Source organism: Amphiprion ocellaris, chromosome 23, assembly GCF_022539595.1.
Source record: "Amphiprion ocellaris isolate individual 3 ecotype Okinawa chromosome 23, ASM2253959v1, whole genome shotgun sequence".
In the NCBI taxonomy this organism is placed as follows: domain Eukaryota; kingdom Metazoa; phylum Chordata; class Actinopteri; family Pomacentridae; genus Amphiprion; species Amphiprion ocellaris.
In genome coordinates, this window is record NC_072788.1 from 15864835 (window position 1) to 15887298 (window position 22464).

At 39.8% G+C, this 22464-nt stretch overlaps 1 long non-coding RNA gene across 1 annotated transcript; it reads right to left on the reverse strand.

Annotated features, from left to right (window-relative positions):
* Window positions 1-11431: 11431 nt before the first annotated feature.
* LOC129348166 (uncharacterized) lies at window positions 11432-15540 on the reverse strand. The gene is made up of 2 exons (XR_008600646.1): window positions 14755-15540; window positions 11432-12145 (listed from the first exon to the last, which is right to left on the reverse strand). It is a non-coding gene; the product is annotated as an uncharacterized LOC129348166 (long non-coding RNA).
* Between the last annotated feature and the right edge of the window lie 6924 nt (window positions 15541-22464).

Consider the following 22464-nt stretch of genomic DNA (forward strand, 5'->3'; position numbering starts at 1 on the left):
CTTCTCGCCCCAAATGGCTATGCCAAAGCAGCTGTTTTTCATGACGTATCCTAACCCAGCACTTGATACGATATCAGTGTTTAGGGAGTGGCCACAATGCACATCTGTGGGAGCTGCCACATATTATATGCAATCCCTCTTATATGATAGAGTGCATCCCTCTTTTTCTAGAGCTTTGGCTTCTGCCAAATGATCAAATGTCGACTGTGTATCTCAAGAGGCTCTGCAGATGCAAGCAAAAAAAAAAAAAAATAAATTAAAAAAAAAAAAAAAAAATATATATATATATATGTTTTATTCATTTGTAACGAGTATTGTGCAGTATACAGCTAAGACAAACAGCTAGCAGGAGGCTCTACACCAATATGGGCTGGGCTATGAGGTTAGAATAAAACAATCACTCTGTGTCAATGGTATTTATCATCGAATGTCAATTTGCTGAGATATTTGTGGTGTGTGGCAAGGAAACTGCACTTAATAACCACTAAGTCTTAGGGTTCTAAGTCATCGGTGTTTTGTGTTTGGAAATCTCTTAAGTGCCTTTCATGCCATTACAGTGACATAGAATTATGTATATTACTTGAAACTTACTTTTCAATTTTGGGAAAAACATAAACCACATTTAAAAAAAAAAGTTCTGACGCCTTGTAGGATCTGTATCCTATTAAAGATTATCTTTACATAATTGATAATACAAAAAACTACGTTGCACTGCCACGTTTCTCAATGGAGCCTGACATGACAACGGCACGAACTTGGGCTAGATCCAATCACACCTGTTCAGCTGGAAAAAAAACAACAACTTGACAAACAAGTATTCTGCTCTGCTTTCAACAAATTGGATGGAGATTTGCCATCTAGAACCCAGCTCATGAACGCCAGTCTTGCTGCTCTTTCCCCCACTCCCTCTCTCTCTCTTTCTCTCCCTCTCTGTGCTTTCAGTTCTGTCTCCATGCCACTAGATGGCAGGCATGATATGCCCTAATGCTATTGCTGAACGGTCCTCTCCCTTGGCTGAGCCTAATGGCATGTGGCGGCTGGTGCCTGTGAGTAATGCCGCAGGAAAATGCGTTCCATAACCTATTGTTCTTATTGGAAAAGAGGAGTAAGAGAGGAGAGGGACACAAACAAAACAAACAAGAAAGAAGCGAGTGATAGAGCGGAAGCAGGTGGAAAGAGAAAACCAGTGACACCAGACAAATGCTGTGGGTGAAGCTTGTGCGGTCCAATCTTCTGACAGGAGGGTGGGGAGGGTTACTGAGAGATACAGAGGCAGAAAATGGTCTGCTGATGTAGTTGGGTGTATTTAACACTTGTGAAGACACTAACAGACACAGCGAAACAAACGCAGCACATCATCAGCTCAGAGATGCGCAGCTTTAACACAGAAAGCCTTTGACACTGTGTATTAGGGTATATTTCAGATTTTTAAATTCACTGCTTTAAAGCACAAATCTATTTGCAGTCCAGTATGAAGCACATTCTGCAAACTGACTTGTTTCAGTACTACATGCCACTGTATCTGTTCCTACTAATGAAATTGTTACACTTGGCTCAATACACAAATCAATGCCCAGGTTAAGACTTTGCTCCAATCTTTAATAAGTGCCTCCTGCTACAAGAACAACTCTATAAAATGTTCACACACTATTTTTCCTAATTAAAGTTGTGTTACTTTTGCGTTTTAGGGAAAGTTAAGATGCTGAGCCACACATTTTTGCAAAACTGCCTCCCTAGTTTTCCAAAATAAAAGGGAAGTCTCCTGTGAAGCTAATGGGCTGCAATTAGTCTGAGTTAATGACAGTGAGTTACGAATATGTTTTACTAATTTATGGACAAATACACCCTAAAATGTACAAATATGCACAAATAGATGGGATGCAAAAGTAAATAAAGCAGAACTGGCAATAATTAGATTCCTACTGATGAATTCTTCCTATCTGTCCATCCCACTGTTTGGACCAAGTCTACAAGAGGCATATGGATCAATCAACTTGAAGGCTATGCAGTGCATCTAAAATCTCTAACTGGAGTCACACAGCAGGACTGAAGGCTTGCACTTTATGAGGGAGTACAGAACACAGTGTGATGATGCAGCGTGGGATCTGGACGAAGCCCACATGAACAGAGTGTGAAAACTAGAAGAAATGTATAGAGCTGCATGCAAACACTGCAAAGTCTGACGTCCATGGTCATATTGATGAGACTATATTCAAAGCAGACTCTGTTTAGCTTAAGTGAGTAATGCTTACTTAGTCTTTTGTTTGCTCTGAATTATCTGCAACTTCAGTGCATCTCCATTCATACTATTGGATTAATTCGAGCCAAATATGCACTGTGGTTTCAATCTCACACACATTTAAAACACAAGTATATGCAGCTATCACCACTGATACCCACCCACATGGAAACACTATAGCAAGTCAGTGCCATGGAAAAGAAAGACTGGTACCCATTTTCCATAACCTAATCATGTTAAATACCCTCTCCGCTTTCTCAAAATTTACTGCATGCCCCCCTTGGTGTCTTACTTACACATCCTCTTCTTTCCTTACTCTCCTTCTTTATTCCCTAATGCCGGCTGAGATGAAAAGCAAAATACCTTTGTTTGCTCAAAAAGAAAAAAAAGGGGCAGTGGGCGGGGGTTCGGCTGGTGGTATGACTCATGTGCCAGGCATGATTTCTAGATCGTTACATCCTCCTGAGAAGCTTCTGAATACAGCTCGTACAGCGGAGGAAAAGGCAGACAGCCGGTTCACTGGAATTTACTTTCTCTTATATCCCCACTGCTGGCTGAATAGGGGTTCCCCATTGAAGTGCTTGTGACCTTTGGAAGACAGGGGCAGGGGTTTGACAGAGTTTTTTTGTCAAATTGGGCACACAACGAGCAGAGGCACAGTGAGGGCCCATTTAGTGGCTGCAACCGCTGCATGGGAGATGCGGAGCTGTGGTGCCCACACTGTTTTGGCTATGAGTTGTCAGCTGCTGAGCTGGAATATTTATATATTAATATATTTTTGGGGGACAGACACATGTAATGAAAGCATAAAAATAGATTACATACAAGTATATTGTCAAAGAGGACAACAAAGGCTTAAAAATGTTAGGAAATTAGGGGCTATGAGTAGTATTTTAAAGCAGAAGTAATTAGATTTTTGGCCACAAGCATGCAGCAGAACAAGCATGACCACCACCACTACAACACTGACATATTATGATCCTGTAAAGTTCACATGGCAAATATGTGATTAAACTGTTGTCCACACATCCAGTGGACACGATCATCAAATGGCCAGATTTTTGTGTTGATCTGTAAATCCAATATTGACTCCATTTAGCTTTGTTTTGGTTTGCACCCGGCACTTTAGCAGCTTAACGCTCTACTATGTTCACTAGTCACTAGTGCTGGATTAAGATTGCAGGAATAGATTTTGAGATTGCTTATATCGTGGACATAAGAAACTTCACAGAAATTCTTCTGTCTGATCTCAGACACACAGTCACTACAAGATTTGGAAAATAGTGGCACATCACACTCTACAGAATGATATTAAGATTACCATGGCAAAGGGAGCAATAAGGGAGCAGTGTGCCTCCTCGAGGGATCTCATATGGAGGCAGATGTAAACTAAAGGGACACTCTGGTGTAACACCTTGTTGTAATGCTAATAACACTTTACAGGGAGAAAAAAATTAAAAGCAGAAGACTAAACATTGAGTCCGGATGAGAAAATGTTTGGGAAGATGCTGTCAACAGGGTTTGTCTATTTTTCAGTGAGAACTGCAATGGGATTTTAATTATCTGTTCTAATTTCTGTCTACCATTCTAAGGGCTAGTGTTCTAATTGGGACAATCCACAATTGAAGCCCTAAATACAGGGCTCCAGACTAACTTTTTCATAGGTAGCACTGGTGCAAACAACTCTCTCTGTTGTTCACACCTTCCACCTTGGCACAGGTGAAACACCTCACTTGTTGAACATCTGCTTATCGGTAAGACACTTCATTTACCGATGTTCCCAAAACACCTCACAGTGCAGGCTGCAGTAGATGCTGCAAGGTGGCTGCAGTGCTCTCAGAGATGTATGAGCAAAAACTACTTTGAAAAGAGTGATACAGGGTGTTTTAATGTCACATCTGCTCAAGATGAAACAGTGATTTTATCCACAGGTGCTGGTTTTTGCATGAGCGGAGAAAACAACACATGTAGATACAGACTTTTAAATGTCGATTGTGCTCATACAATGGTGGGAAACTAAAATCATTATTGTGATGAATATTCATTTAGTTTTGCAGGAATTGTAATTTAATGTATTTTTTCTTTCACCAGTTCTGTCAGTATCTTATGTCTGCACCTGTACTATGACCATCAGGTGTCTAAGTCTAAGTCAGATCTCTCCCTCTCCACTGGCCACCTAATTTTATCTCAAGTTTGTTTTTAAAATAATCAGCTACAGGCACCATTATCTCTGGGACAGACAACAGCTCAATAACTTGTTTTGTGCATCAGGCAGGGACAGACTGACAGAACCATGGTAGAAATAAAAGTTGTAATTTCTAATTCTATGGCCAACTCAGTAGCTACCTGTGCTGGTTATAGAGACACCAGAACAGCCTAATAATCATCATTTACTCCCATGAATGCAACCACTTGAAATTTTAACTCACACACATTCTCAAAAAAGGTTGCATATGCGACCATGTTGAATATGAAATAATCACGTTTGATATTGTCAGGGTAACTTTGATGAGTGCAAGGAGTTTAGGAGGTTTAAGACTAAATTTGTAAACCTCTCACACTCACATTAAAAAATAACTTCGACCAAACCTCGGTTCAGACTAGTGATGTTATTGATTAAATGCTGTTAATAATTTAACCGATAAAAATACCAACAGTTTCTTTTTTGCTGGTAACAGCACTCTGCAGCTGCTAAAAACATGGTTGATGACATGGGTGAATAAAAAACAGTAAAGCTGTTTAACACAATTGGAAAACAATGATCTGACAAATATTGAAATGCGCTGTGAGCTGAGGGCAGCAGGAGAGTGTGATGACTTCTTTGCAGGTTCTTTGTGAAGAGTAATCTCTTTCATACTGCATATACTCAACTGATCCATTACATTCAATAATATGTGTGATTAAAGTGAGATTCTTAAAAACACCAAGGTAGGGATGAATGAAAAACAAAGGACAAATGAAAAACAAACATTATCATGTGATAAAGGGGGCAAAATCAGTAATGTCTAAATTCTACACTGCCTTTACAATACTAGTATACCAATACAATAAAAACTACCAATTGCTGTTATAATCTGCATGTCTGTGTTCTAATTGCCCCACAAAGTAAAATGTATAGACAATGAAGAAATGCTAAAGATGGCCCCTTTAATGCACTTTGTCAGACTGATAGATTTGTTCTCTCTCACACTCTCCGAGTGCTTTAGATGCTTTAAAATGGCTTTCTCCATTTATATGTGCATAATCTTTTGTCAGTCTCTTCTCTCATTTTATCCTTCACTCACAAGACCTGTCATCTTGAAATCCACTTAAAGCAGTTTCTTGTCAAAGAAAATCAAACTGACATATAGAAAAGTATTAATTCACTATGCATCCATCTGCCCTCTCTTCTTTTGTACCATTCTTTTTCATCGTCCTCCCTCATTTTCTGTCCATCTCTCTGGTTGTCTTGTTACTTTGCGCCCATGGGAGTGTGTAATTGCTGATCCAGATGTGGAATCATACTTTTCCTGTCCTTACATCTTCGTAGAGATAAATGCACTTACACCATCACACTCTGGGCCCACTTACATGATGGGTACAAAACAGGACACACTTCACTTTCATACGTTTTCACATGAATCTACATGTGGCTGCCTCGAAACGCTCTCCTGCCAGGATGTTTGTATGTTCACACATCGATGGATCTGTGTACATCTCCATCCTCCATGTCACTTCATAACATGAGTGTGATGATTTGTGGAGGGAAGCGACGCATCCCTATGTGTTTGCCAGATTCCGGTAAATGTAATGGATCCATATACCAGAAACCGTGTGAAACACTTTCACAAGAGTATGAAAAGGGAACAGAAGGAATATAAAGATGTCTGAAAAGGACATTGAGAAAGAACATGGGGAGAGACTTGAGGTGTCAGGCTACATATTTACAGTAATTTGGAAAAAAAGGACTGCTACTAAAGACATGGAGGTTGAACTAGCAAGATAGAAAATTAAAGGCAGCAGACTGAAAGATGAAAACAAGAAGGAAAAAAGTGTGACCAACAGATCTGCTGTGGCAAGGAAGACTGCTAATAGTCTTGGCAGACTTACTGCAGCATTTGTGTCTAACTTAACCACCTCTCTGTTTGGGTTGCCATCAGCCAACGTGTCTGGCATAGAAATTCTTCCTGTGTGTCAAAGTGCTCACTCTGAGTTGACCTGCCCCACTTCCCCTACTCACTGTCTGCTCTTCCTACATCTCCGTCCCGCAGTTTAGGTCAGTTCAATTATATTCTAAGTCAGTACATCAAGACTGAAAGTAAGAAGCGAAGAGATGAACAAAGATGATAAATGATAAAGTTCAGAACCCACCCACCATGCTGACAAAAAGGAGCTAAATGTGATACAATCAGGGCTGCAAACATTTTAATTTTGTCTCAATTAAAAGGCACTTCTGTTGTCTTTGCATGTAGCCTCATCTAGCTGCTGCTTTTAATCCCCGCATCAACTGACACAGTAACTGTGATGGTGTTTAATAAATGAAGTGTTATGTCTGTTTCCAATGCTCGTGCACTTGCATGCACACGCTCTAATCTGAAGCGACATTGACTTTAATAGCCACTTTAAATGCCTTTATTATTTTAAAGCGCTTTATGAGTTGCCCCTGGCATGGAGGAGTACAGTATGAGATTGCGCTTGAATCTCAGCAACAAAGGCGGGTGCTGAGTAGTTTATGTTCCACCACCTTCAATTCTTGTGCCATTTTCAGGCTGCAGCGGTAGGACAGATTGAGAGCTAGAGGAGAATTCCGGTTTATTAGAACTTAATGAACATAATTTAACACTTATGTAAAGATGTGAGAACCGAGAAGCGGACTGGAAAAGGAAAATTCATAAATAGAGTATCAGTGGCACACAAAACTTGACTTTTAGTGATTAGTAGCTTCAAAAACGCTGCATCCTATACAATTCTGATAACGCAACACAATAGCATCTTTCATTTGTTTTGCAAGTATTGAGTACAAAACATTTGGCTTGCTCACCACATTACTGACTTTAAGGCTGTTCTATTCTTGCTCTTTCAGACTTGCTGTAGCACTGCCCTGAGTGCACAGATTTCATCATTAACTTTGGTAAGTGCAATGTCATCATAAAAAACAGAATGATGGCTATGGAATAGGGATGTTCTTGACAACACATTTTTCAGTAATTCAAAGCAAATTTAAATTTAGACTAGTCAGATTCAGATTCACTTTATTGTCATTGCAACAAGTGCAACGAAAGGTAAGGTGCAGGCCATACAGTGCAAAATACAAAATATATATAAAAGCTTTGTAATAATAAAAACAGAAACACAAGATGACAAGATGGATTTAAAATTAAAAAGGCACCGTTAAAACACGGGTTGAAGTATTTACATAAGAGCAGAGAAAAAACTGTAGTTCGTATATACAGGATGAAGATTGAATATTGCACATGAGGTAGTGACAGTTGCATATATTGCACGTATTACGGACCAGTGTTGTTTAGGGCTCTTACAGCCGTTGGAAAAAAGCTGTTTTTAAGTCTATTTGTCCGGGTTTTGATGGCCCTGTACCGTCTGCCCGATGGCAGTAGCTCAAACAGGAAGTGGCCCGGGTGGTAGGGGTCCTTCAGGATGGTGTTGGCTCTTCTGAGGCAGTAGGAGCCATGAAGGTCCTCCAGTGTGGGCAGAGGCCACCCAATGACCTTCTCAGCCATTTTAGAGACCCTCTGGAGTTCTTTCCTGTTTGCCACTGTGCAGCTGGCAAACCACGTACAGAGGCAGTAGGTGAGGATGCTCTCCATGGTGGAGCAGTAAAAGGACACAAGCAGTCTCTGGCTGATGTTGTTCTTCCTGAGGATTCTCAGGAAGTGGAGTCTTTTTTGTGCCTTCTTTACCAGCTGTGTAGTGTTCTTATTCCAGGTCAGCTTCTCCTCGATGTGGACTCCCAGAAAGTGGAAGTCACTGACCCTTTCTACACAGGTACCACCAATGAGAATGGGCTGAAAGTCCGTTTTGTTATTGCTGAAGTCTATGATGAGCTCCTTTGTTTTGGATGTGTTCAGGGGCAGGTTATTGTCCCTACACCACACAGTCAGCTGTTGCACTTCATCCCGTCAACTAGTGTTGAAGTAAGAAAACACAATCATGCATTACCAGTGAAGTCAGCCCAGTCTTTGAAAAATAAGCCAGTCTTCCACCTTTAGTGTTGTTAAAATGTTTTCTACTCTTCCAACATAAAGAATACTGCTGAACACGTGCATTATACTGCCAGTCACACCAAATGTGAATACTGTACTACTAAGGCTACGTATACATTCAAACAACACCTAGGAAACGATGCAGGCGGTCATCAGCACATACCAGGCCCAAAGCTGATTTCTATCACATCTGTATGGGAGATTTGACTTCTGTCTTTTTAAGAGCAAAAGTTTTAAAAACCTTGAAGTCACCGGTCATTGGGACTCACCACCGAACAATGTGAAGTGTATCCATCGTGGAAAAAAGACTTGCAAGGAGAGTGAGAACAACACGGAGAGCAATTGCAATCTTAACATGCTGTTTAAGTAAACACAGGTACTCTAACCTGTCTATGACCTTCCATCTAATCAGTATTTTGAATGCAGCTCATGTTTACTTTTAATGCATGACTAAGGAGCTTCTGATAAAAACCATGTTGTTTATTCGAGCAGACTACAGAGTTACAAGACATCCTCCCACCCCCACTGTAGGAAGACATCAGCAAGGAAAAAAAATGCTCCATACAGGTCAGTAAAATGTGAGGACACTTCCTTATCCTGATGGTTCTCTAAAAAAAGGGGGCTTTTCATTAAAAAACTCATAAATGGCACAATAAAATCCTGTGTCTAAACTGAAGACAGAGGAAGATTACCTCCTTCATGCCAACAGCAAGTGGAGAAAAATCTCATAGACACATCCATACACTTATCAGCTTCGAAATGACACAATGCTCGTACCAGGGGGACTTAAATATTAATTCCCAGCCTGGTGAATATAAAAATAAATCCTTTTGCTAATCGTGCCGGGAGATGCTCGCCGGCGGTAAAAAGGTTTTGTGTAAATTACTAAAAGATTAGTTCCTTCGCTGCTTTATCTACAGGTCCAAACCGCAGAGGTGCATTCCTCAAGCACCTAAAATTCCTCTCTAACTTCCAGTCAGAAATATAAGGATTTACAGTGTGTGTGTGTGTGTGTGTGTGTGTGTGTGTGTGTGTGTGTTGTACATGTTCCAGCAGCTCCTTTGAAATCCTGTGATTGTCTCTGGTGAAACAAGATAGTGGTGGTGCTTTGAAGGTGTAAAGCTGTGACAGGATAGTATTACCTGCGTGAGATACCGCCACATGGGAAGTTTCCGGCCAGTCGGACGTTTGTCACGTGACGAGGAGATGCAGTTTTCTCATGAGATTAGAGGGCATTAACTGAGGTGGGTGCCAGTCAAAACAGTTGTATTTGCTTATTTATTTATTTTTGATCTTTTGGCAGGAAACAAACATTTGTAGCAAAAAAAGAAAAAAAAAAAAAGCTTCTCTGTCACATACCTACATCCCATAAAATCTGGCACATTTAGTGCACATTTTGCTTTGAACATGATTTTAAAAAAACAAAACAGAGGCATATTTTGTATCACATACTCAGCAAAAACGTTGAGGCACCTTCACAGATTACCCTGTGCTTAAGGCCTCCCTTGGATATGATAATATACTGAGGAGCCACTGCACAAAGTACTTAACAGTGAAATAGCCTATTTGCCTGGATGAGACAGTCTTAATATCCAATAAAAAGCAGGAATCCTATCACTCTCCACAAGTGACCAACATCAGTAATGTTCTGGTTAAAAAAGATGTGAAATCTCTCCCTTTGATGTCAAGATTTGCTTCTTGTTGCTCCTAAAAGCTTATGTATAGCTTTTTATGTTTGCTACGCTTGAGTACATAGCTGCCCTCGTGCTCTCTGTGCAAAACCTCAAGAATGGTTTCTTGCATGAGTCAGAGCTGATCAATTAAAAGCTTATTGATCCGTTATGGAGGCAGTGGAAGAGATAGTGGTGGGAAGGTGGAAATTACTTTGCCACATAAAGCCTTTGCACAATCCCACCTCCTCAACTTTAAATACACACTGTGAATTAATAGAGGATCCAATTACGCCAGCGAGGAGGTATCGTGCAGTAAAGCCATGCATGTGCATTGTGCTGATATGCGACACTTCAGAAATCCATGGTGAAGGTAATATAGCCAGTTTCCATTGAAAGGATACATGTTTTGAAGATCCAGTAGGTCTGAATGAAAATGTTTCTCAGCTGAAGGCTACAACACATCTACTTATCAAAGCCGAGTGCTGTATATCTTCACACAGGCATGCATTGCTTACCATTGCTCAACCTCTTATGGAGATTTGTGCACAGACATGGAGTGTGTACACTTCTTATAGATCTTTTAGATGTGGATAAAGAGCTTTGGCCTACACACCTTTCTTTCAACCTCTTCATCCCTTGATTTTTTTTTTCTGTCTCCTTTGTCACTTGCTCACCCTTCTCCAGCACATGGTTGTACACACATACGCACACACACATATACACACCCCTGGAGCTTAATTTGCAATAGAAGACTACTTCATTTGAATGTCTTTGATGTAGCGTGGCTTTGCTCAAATGAAGTATCTGATCCCAATTCCCTGGACAGATCCACGTGGGCGTATCGGTGTAACCAACCACCACTAGCATCCCCATTCCACTGCCGTCTCCTTTTCTTTGTGTTCCTCACCTACAATATATTATTCCTCACCATACTGTCTACCACCTACCCCCCACCCACCCCCCACCAATTTAACTAATTTACAGTTTTAACAACCATGTTTATGTGCCCCTTCATCCAGGTAATTTATGGAGATGGGGTCTGGTGCTATGTCCCTTGGCGACCACTTGGCATAGACACGTTGGTAAACTCATCTTTGTGTGAGGGTTTAAGATAAAAGGTAAAATGCAGAAAGATGGACCTTACAGAGAACCTTATGTGACCATGCCACTGTTTTTGCATGTTCTCCTGAATTACAAGTCCTGTATACTTTTAATTTTTATACATCGTTTGCATGGCATTTGACTGGTAGACAGAATTTTTTGAAGGTTTCCATTAGCTAATGGTGTCCACTTGTTTCAATACATGAAAATCATAACCCTCGAATCACAGATTTTTAATGACATCCAAAGCTTCAGAAATTACAACTGTATTGAAACAAATGAATTATATACACTATGAAATTTAACTAAAATTTGATACACTCTCAATACGCTTCATGAAATGGTTAGCTGTAATATAAACAACATTATTTATTAATTAAAGAAAAAGAGAGAAAAATGCTCACGATGAGAGCTGCTGCAACAGGCTGCCACTAGGTGTGGCACCAAAAGTCTTTTACCTGGTACACTGACCATTGTCACTTACGTGCACAGGCACATCATTTCGGTGCATCCAAAATGTTTTTTTTACAGTGTCTTTTGGTGCCACATTAATAAGTGTGGCCGGTGGGCTTCTGTGATGTGCTGGTATTATGGCAATGTCGCGATACACTGTAATGTCTATTTATTAAGACGTACCAGAGGTTAAAGAAAACCACCATATAATAAGCTGCCTGCTCCCACTGGAGAAAAGTACAACAGGGATGAGAATGTGCATAGAAAATGGATATGGAGCTAGCTGCAGGGACCACTGCTGGGTTTATTACTGAATGGTCAGCAGTGCATTTACAATTACTAGGGGCTACTGGGACATTCCTTCCAAATGAAACTCTCTGCTGATCCTTCTCCTGACGAAAAGTTACCTGATGTCCCATGGTTTTGCCCAGACATCATCAACGGAGCTGAAATCTTGCTGGAAACCACTGGAATAGGAACTGCAAGAACAGTAAAGTAAATACCATAAGCAGAATATAATAAGTCAAAGTCAAAGTCAGCTTTATTGTCAATTCTTCAATATGTACATGACATATCAAGAATCGAAATTTCGTTACTCTCTCTTCGTGCAACAGTAGACATTAAATAAAGACTTAAAAAAATAAGATATTACAGGGCAAAAAGAACAAAGGAAGCAAAATTAGAGCCGAGCAACAACTAAGAACTAAGAAAAGTAGAACTGAGTGAAATGTAATAAGGCCAAAAAACTGCATAATGGACATTAAAACATGTATATAAAAACACTAAAATTAAAAAAGAAAAGTAATTCACTTTTGTCTCTGATATCCAAAATAGCCTACTCTGGAACCCTCCTGCTGTGATTAGAAATATCATCATTGGCACACAGGTAAACAACCAAATTAAACTCCCTATAAAGCTTAGTAAAGCTGTGGGAAGCTGCATATCTGGCTGATAATTCTCTGGAGGGTCAAGATTACAAATATTGCACCTTTTGCATGCTAACCTTATTTTGACATTGTCATTATATGAAATACATAATATTGCAGCTTTAAAGTCATGGGTTTAGGCATTTATAGGCTACACATTTAAACCTTGAAAAAAAAGCAAGGTGTATTTCTCAAACTGTAATTTCATACACTGAATGACAGGGTTTTGGAAATGGTGGCAGGTTACTCAATGGGTGACAAAGTGTCAGAAGCACACACATCCACGCTGACACAGACATACTACTCCAAAATCACAGCAAAATCCAGTTGCAGCCTAATAAGGGGATTAAAGCACCCCAAAGCCCAGGTTTGTCATTGGCAGTGAACAAAAAGCAGAATAGAAAAGGCAAGCTGAAAACGCGCAGATTAAAAAGACAAATGTGCTGGTATTTTCTGGGTGCTTGAGGTGCATGCATTGCTGGAGAGTCAGAGTAAATATACACATGTACGTACATTCAGTCTCAGCACCGTCTTGTGCATTATTGGGGCTAATCCTGTGAGTACACCCAGACAGGCTTACAGATGCCCCTGTAGACTCTACCAGCATCGGCAAACACAGAGAGCCTTGCCCAAGTGTTCGATTCAGAGCATGAGGATGCAGCAGAAAGTGTTAAAATGACCAACATGTGCAAACAAGCCGGCAGCCAGCAGCCTCAGAAGTACTAATTGTGATGATGAGGGAGTGGGCAAAAGCTGAGGCATATTAGATGGCATGTGTTGCACCACAATATTAGTTCTCATCTGTTAAATCACTTATTAGTTAAGTAAAAAAAAAACCTCTGCATTCTAATTTAAAATGGTTAAGCTATGACTATAGCAACACAGTAACTGCTGCCACAGAGAACAAGTTATGAAAATATTACCAAACCTATGAAGAATTATTTTAAATATTGTAATGATGATAATGACACAATGATATGGTACTATTTAGTTCACTACTTTAACTCCTGTTTTGCTTTAAAGGCTTAAAGTTCAATATAGTTTGAATATTTTGGAAAATGCAACCAGTAAGTTTAGCGTAGCTTAGCACAAAGACTTAAAATGAAGGCTGCAGCCAGCCTGGCTGTTCAAAGATAACAAACTGCCTACCAGCAACTCTAAAGCTCACTAATTAACATGTATCTAATTTGTTTAATCAGTAGCACACTGTGGGGTTTCATTCAGGGCCTTCGGTAACGAACTGCAACACCCCCTACCCCCACACAAATTTTTCCGATGGGTGCCAATTACGGCTGCAGTTGGCAATTATTTTCACTGTTGATCAATCTGTTAGGTATACTCTCCATTAATCGATTTGTTGCTCGGTCCACAAAATGAATAACGTCGACCAGTATTTCCCAAAGCCCAAGATGATGTTCTCAAATGTTTTGTTTGGTCCACAAGATATTCAGCTTACTGTCATACAGGAGTAAACAAACAAACAAAAAAAAATTGCATTTAAGAAATTGGAATCAGAAAATATACATATTTTTTCTCAATAAATGACTCAAACTGAATAATAGATTATCAAAATTGCTACAGATTGTTTTAATAGTTAACTAATCAGTTAATCGTTGCAGCTTGAATGTGTAGAAGCAGCCAATGCAGCTACAAACAAAATGCACTGCTGCCTTAAAACCAAACAGACAGCTGATCTTCAACAAACCACAATGCACAACACTGTGCATGACAGCAGCTACTGCAGCATCACAATCACATCTTCCTTTATGTCACTCAGCAACCAGATTACACACCACAGGGCACAAAAACAATAAATAGGTTTCCACAGCTGATGAAACAGGTGTCTACCTGTCACTCACACACCTTCAACAAATTTCATATAATATAACCACAAGAAGGAAAATGAAACATGCGAGATAGGCCTGTATGACTTTTTGTCACCTTAGTAATAATATTCCAACCAGAACTGTAATCTTTTGGCAGATGGAGTGGAAAGTGACTTCACTTAATGTACTTAATGAGTGGCATAAATCAACACGGAAACCTTCAGCAACACAAATACTTGGTTACCACTTCAACAATAAACACTGTGAAGTATTGATCACATCATCAAACCTATCACTCCTAAACGGGATAAAAAAAAAAAAATATATAGCACTCACCAGTCACTTGTAAACGAAATACAGCCGCAGTGCTGGTCCTCCTCTGGCTGCGTTTGGCCTTCCACTGTCTGCATGTCACCAAACGTTATCTGCTTTGAAAATGCAATGACGTTAGTGTCTTTGACCTCCTTCTCTGCGGCATCATTCAGCATCTTAGCAACAGCATGTATGGGATCCCGACTTCCCAGTAAAAACTGCGGCGGTGGCACAGTGACGTCAACATTGTAGTCAGGTAGAAAAGTTAGTAATTCCAAGTAATTCCCTCCATTCAGACACTGTCCCTTCGTAATTTCCATGTCCCACAGAAATACTTTATTTCCCCTGCGGTCCCATAAAGGTGAATCAATACGACGTTTCAGAAGATGATGGAACTTCTGTTTTTTAATCCTTCGTTTTCTTGCTTATTAAGCTCAAAATCCAGCCTGCGCTCACTTCAAATGAAAAAGGTGATGCCCAGTGGCCATAAGCTTCGTAGCTGCCTTTGTGAAGTTGCTAAAACTATTCCATGTGCACGTACTCCATTAAAAAGCAAACATGACTACCTCATTAGCTTGTTCCACTCGATGCTAGCCCGACACAGGTGTTGTCGTTGCCCGAGGTGAAGTACCGCACAAAAACCTTTGGTGGCCTCGGTAAATCCATTCTGCTCAGGTGTAGGTCTTCTTCTAGTAAACATGTCTGTCGTGTCTCCAAACGGCCGCTGTGAAAAAGACACAACAAGTAGTGTTCAGCGTCCGTGAATGTGACGGCCATTGCGACGACCGCCTGCACCTGGCGAGCTCGCGCACAATCAACCAAGCCGCACACCTGGAGCCGCGACACACGGTGAGGAAGCTGGGCGGGCTGTCGCTACACCTCGCAACCTGATTGGCCGATGATACCGTCACTCAAAGTTGTGCTCAGTTTGCGTCTAATGGTTTTAATCAAAAGAAAACAATTACACTAGTGCACACAGAGGCGTTGGTAGGATATTGGAACATTGGGAGCTCCCATATAGCCCAGTTTAGTAATCTTCATATTTTAGTCTGACAGTCCATTATTTTCAAGTTCTTTCGGAGCAAAATGAACATAAAGTGTGAGACACTCCAGTCTGGGTAACTTAAGGATATCCAACTTTCTTTCAGTGTTTAGAATATGTTTCACCATAATAACAAACTTCTTTAAGTCATGCACTTCTTTTTGTAAAACTGACAGCATCTAGACAGGTCAGCTTCATGTCTGCATGCACACTCTGGGAACTTCTCCATAAAAATTGGGACGGTAATTTTACTAGATTACAGTTCACTTTGAATACAGAACAAGTCTGAACGGTCTGCAGTCCCATCATGAGCCAGTTCATGCTTTGCACATCTGTGTGCTCAGACATACGTGGCTTTTAAAAGTGGAGGATACATTTGTGCACGGTTCTGTTCATACTACAATAGGGACTTGTCGGTCTGCCCCTCACGGAAAAACAGAATCATGTAACACTGTGTTCATGCAATTGTTCCTGATTTGCGCTGAGCACAGTGGATCCACATAGCACAGGATTTCTGGAGAAATTATAGGACTATGTTTGGGTTTTGTTGATAGAAAGCATGTACATATCAAGGCACTCCCAAAGTCCAACACAATTATTTCTATGGCAACTCTTTTAATGATGGATTATAAAGGCGTGGATGAACTCACACAATCTCCCCTGATACCAACCACTTGTTTTTCTGGCACATATGCAATGTTGGCAATGTGCATCCCCAAAAAAGGGGAAATTTATGTCGAGAGTACCCCTGTTTCACTGCGATAAAACAGAGACTAACAGCTCAGACTGATGAGAATAATTGATAATGAATGTTATCCGAGTCTTTTCTTTTGAGTTCAATAAATATCCGCAGCATCAAACAGCTGTAGGGTTCATATAAGCATCTCCAAAGTGAGAAAGCTGCATGTGAAACAAAAGCAGTAACTTCTTATAATTATGTATACATAATCTAAAACATACAGACAGGATTTATCAGGATCGAAAAGCAAGTCACACTGTGTATTGTCAAAGTTGCTATCATTATTATACTGCACTTGATGTGTGAGCTAAGTCTGAATAGCATAGTGCCTGCACTTTAACAGACTAATGGAGCAGCAATGTTATGTATCCCATGTTTAAAAAGATCTCTACAGTGAGTGCAATCTACTTAGGAAAGTGGTTCTCAAACGGTATGCCTTCTTATTGACAACATGTTTCTTCTATAATCGTACATAAAGGCGTGTCTACTGACAAAAAACACTGAGCTAAAAAAGAACTGCCAGTTTTGAGTGAGGTTACTTTATCTCATGTGTTAATAATACTCATTTTCATTTTTAGTAGTAAGTTTAGTTAATAATAATGAAGCAGATATGCAGGTGCTGGTTACAAGAAAAAGGTTTCCATGACATAAATTATAATCAGAATCTGCTGTCTATGTTGCTGATAAAATTTCTTTGGCCAGATGAAAGCGTATCCATCAGTCGATAACTCTTCCTGCACCTCTTCTAGCCTTTCCTGTGCTTTATAGAATTCATCCTCTTTCTTTCTGAAAAAAAAGCCCTTCTCATATCCACAGCCTTCAGGCCTTACCTTAAAGAATTAGCTAGCTAGCTCCCAACAATAGCCAGCCTTGTAACTAGTGTGCTCTCTCTCCAGGCACAAGTGCCAAGTAGAGTGAAGTCGATCTGCTGCTTGAATGATATACTTGCGGTTTTGATGACTCACATCTTATTGTGGAGGGCTCTAATGCATGATTGGAATGACAGATGAATAGAGCCGGGGCTATTTTTTTCCTTATTCCTGTTTTTGAGATCCGGGGCTATTCATTAAACATTCGGGGCTATAGTCTCAGATGCCCAGGCCTGTCATGTCGCTGCTGGTGCTGGTTCAAGGAGCAGTGATGTGTTTAGATGACATTCTGACACGGACATAGATTTCATTTGAACATTGCAGGGATACTTTAAACAGGGGACTAGCCATCTGCCCCCAGGAAATACTGAGCGTCCAATACTTCATTTCCTGCATTCTGGTGCCCTTTTATGCATTCATTTGTGCCTCCTCTGCATCAATTCATGGCGGAAATGTCTTTGTTTCTGTAAAGGAAAACACAAAATTCAGACACCAGGTGACAGTTCAAAATATAATGGAAAATAATGCAGTGAGGAACTCAGGCATTCTGTATTGCTTTCAAATATTTATTTTCCTGCCGATCAACTTTTCCTATTTAATATGGTCCCTCAAGAGACAGCACAAATAGGCATAGGCATGATTTAACCTTCTGGTATCTTTTGTGAGCTTTGTTTAGGACAGAAACCAATTTGAATGTGCATGTGGCATCTCTTCAATGATAAATTAATTCATTTTAATTAATTTACAGATACCTGGACTTTAGTAGCGCTTATGCATAAAGGAAATCCCTCCTCAGCCCCATGAGAAAATAACCACATTCATTTTCTGGATGTATTACAGCAGCACGCTGAACTAGGAATTAAATTCAGAAACATTTCAGACACACTTCAGTTGAACTATGACTAAAAAATATATACAATTTCGGTAGGGCCAGCAGAGATGACTTTGGAGCCGAGAAGCAACACAACAACCTAGACAAAAAAATTAATTCAAAGATGACACACAGTAGTTTCATGAGTAGTTGTATGACAAACCGTTTCTTAAGTCTTGTCCACATTACTATGGACATTGTGCAAAGCAAACCTTTTCCTCTACATTCGGGACTCTCGTGCACACAACATGTTTTAGACCATGTTAAACTGAGAATTTGGGAAACAATAATGTCAGTCCGTAATTAATACATGACTACAGTCATTTTTTGTATAATAGATCAATAACAGCACTGACTATAGCGGATATAAATACTGCTTTCCTACCCGTTAAGTTAGCACAACCAATTAAGTTTACTACTTAATATTACATGTCAGCATGCACAAATCTCTGCATCTGCAGTTAAAAGTACACAAAATTGATGAATGGCAGAACATTCTTGATGGTAATCGACATATCATTAATGTGACTGCCTTGGTAGGTTTATCACAGTGTCTGTAGTCAATTTTACATTCTTCTGTGCGAAGATACTATGTTGTGTGTACAGAATTTGTTTTTAAAACAGAGGCTAAAGATACTGGTCTACAAAAATATCTGTACTAGTGTGGTGAAGGCCTTAGCGACCATGATGGTTCTAATCAAATGGTTAGCATTCATCTATGAGAGCAGTATCAATCCCCTCATCGAACTTTTCTTAGCAAAACAGCAAATAGGGGTATATTCCCAAAACACAGTAATGCACTTTGACCATGTTTAATTTCAGTTTCAACAGATCTACTGAATTTCCTTGATGTAAATGTCTATTTTCTCACATATTCATTCACGTATACAGCACTATAAATGAAAGTTGAAATTTAAAAAAAACCTGAGATATTCTTGCATCAACCTGCCTTTGCTCTTTATTACAGCTAAGTTTTTCCTCCTTGAAACCCGTTGTGTGATTTCCACCTCAACTGTCACCTGTAAATGAGAAAATCTCACCTCAGATTTGCACTTTGTGCCACAACCTTGTTGACCTTCAAGAGTGAGCATGAGGTACTCTCTCTGAAGTATTCATTCACTGCGTTGGTATTTGAAGTGTGGAGGGCAACATTTGTGAAGCCAAAACGGAGAAAAAGAGCGACAGCATCAAGTAAGCCTTGAAAATGAGGTGATGCATTCAAGTGTCTTATCATAAACACTCCTTCTGTGGCTTGATTATTCCCAGTCATTGATACTGAACCTGTCCTTTGACTGGAAATCGAACAGTAAAATAGACTTAACATATCTCCACTCTTTAGCCCATGTGTGGAAAATGCTGCATCTGTTTATATCTATTTAAACACATTGACTGCAAACAGAAAGTGCTGTCACCGTAGCAGCCTACTTTAATTTGTTGTTTGCTTCTAAATTACCCTGTTCGCATACCTGATAGAGAAAAGCCGCCCCCTGGCTCTCCATTCGTTAGAGGCAGGGATTTCTGGAGTTTAGTTTTGATGTTGTCTGGCCTTAATTTGCTTGTTTACCTCTGAGGACAAAGGCGAGGCTGATAATGTGGCAGCAGAGTCATGGCCGCTGGCCCTCTTTGATGAGGAGAAAGGTCTGTTTGACTAATTACCCTGGTGGTCAGACCACTTGTTTTTCCGATGCCATATTTTTTATGTCTTCTCTCTCACACTCAGGTTATTTTTCTCCTCGGTTCCTGAGCACATGCACTGAGCCATGACATCTGACGCAGATATTTGCATTTGAATTAGCACATGCGAATCACCACGTATTGATTACCTCTATTTTCTTCCAAGTTTCACCCTGTGTTTAAGGGCATTTCACCCCCTTTCATGGACTCATTTGTCATCCTTCCCATTTTCAACTACTCTGTTTTCCTTCTCGGATTCCAAACTGCAGTTCACCTTGACCACGGGTCACAGGGGAGGGGAATAATGTGCAAAACATTGTTTGACATCAAATCCATAATCTCCAAAGTGGATCAAAGAACTCATAAATGCATAACTCAGCAGGGAGTTATTGATGCTTATTGTACTGGGCTGTAGTGGAGGGAGGGAAGAAAAGACTATATATACATGGGAATTGTGGGATCATTATTCAGTCGTGGAAGACTGGGCAAACACTCAACTTTAATAGGTATAGAGTCAGGAGATGATGATTGCATGTTTCACCACAAATCACTGACTTATGCAAAATGTCACCTTTGAAGAACTGTAATTGTGATGGAAACAACTGACTAAAGCTTGACTCAAAAACCAATACAAGAGACAAATTAGACAATAATAACATAAAAAAAAGAAAAAAAAACATTGATTCACCTCTCAATCACATATCATTTGGTCACATTTTTTGACTAATGCTCTTAAATCACTTGTATTTATCCAGCACTGGCAAAAATGTTGCTTTTCATGCACTGGCCAATTTGAGATTTTGGGATATTTTGCTTCCATAACATGTATTATTTCAAACTAATGGAAAGAATTCATCTAAAATACATGCTTATGTGTTTATTTTGCCACACTGTGTCAGCTAATACTGCATTTGAAAATCTAAAATTTACTTTCAGAAAATTAAAGTACAAAAAAAATTTGTTTCAATGTTAGTAATTGCTGTGTAAACTAAATCTGATGGTGTCTATTAGTTACATTTTTTTTAATCTGCAAACATTGGTTTCCAATTTTAAAAAAAATGGACTTTTACATTGCATATCTCCAAAGGCTGTTTTCTCAAAATTATTATTTTCTCTGAGCCAGTAATCTCCACTTCAGTTGAACACACAAACTCAAGCTTCCCAGTTTTACTCTTATCTATATCCTGAAGGGGTTTGTTCATACATCATTCATAGCCTGATTTATACATTTCTACAACATTTTACTCCTCAAAACATGCCAAAAATTGATTTTTTTCTGGCTATTGGCTGCATTTTTTGATTTACAGTGTGAAAAAAAGGAGATTTCCAAAATGCCCTCTGTAAAACCCTTTGCCACTAATATGTTAAGAAAATTAAACAAACAAATTGAAGCTGGCTTTAATGTTTAGATTTCTGTCCTGGAAATGAACAGAAATTAGGGAATTTTTAACTACGTGACATCTCATTTGCATATTTAAACAGAGCATTTCAGGAAACTAATAATAGAAAAAAGAATGCTCTTGTTGTAAGCAATCAGCTGGGGAAATTTCCCATTGATATGAATAAGTTTAAAAAAATGTTACCCTACACATTTGTAGTGTCTTCCCTTAAGAATGAATTTGTAGGCACCCAGATAGCTCAGCTGGCTGGGTGGGCGACCCATGAACAGGGGCTACAGTCCCCAATGCAGTGGTAATGGGTTTAAATCCAGCTCTTTGCCATTTACTGCATGTCATTCCCCCACTCTTCTACCCATGTTTCCTGTCTCTCTCACTGTCCTATCTAAGAAAGGCAAAAAGGCCCAAAAAATAACTTTAAAAAAAAAGAATAAATTTGTGGTTTATGAGTGGTTCATACATGGAGCCATTGTCAGTCATGTACAGAGAAAGAGACAGCAGAGTGTTTTATCTCTTAAAGGGCAAAGACGGCCTAAAAATACCCACATAGTGCTAAAATGTGTTTCACATGCATGACATACAACCACAACAGCTTAAAAGGTGACATCACATGACATTGGAGCTTCTTTCCTCCTTGGACGACTGTATTAAATTGAAATGACTGTTGCTATTCTCTGGGCACACAAACCCATTCTGGCTACTGCATGGCTATTTTCAGGAGTTGGGTTCCATCTCGTCTCCTGATGAAGAGCTTTGCCTTGGACCACCTGCGCTCAGCGTCCGGACAGGCAAAGCTCTGATTGCGAGGTGGATGGAGCACATACGTATGTGGCGAGGGAAGCGGCACCCTGCCGAGGCTAAGTGGCACTTCAACACGCAACGCATCCTGGGGGTTTGGCTCTCCACCCGGACTGTGGGCACGACCATGATGCAAGAGATTGGGTTGTTGAAGGGCACAGAGAAGCAAACAAATCATTCAGACTAAAGCAGAGGGTGGCAACCAAGAAAAAGAGATGAAATGTTTTCTAATAATGATAAAATCAAGACAGATTTTTTTCTCTCCCTTTTTAAGTGTTTCTCTTTGAAATGCTGTGATTAAGATTTAATTTCAGACCAAAGCAATGCAAGGACTGCTTGTCTTT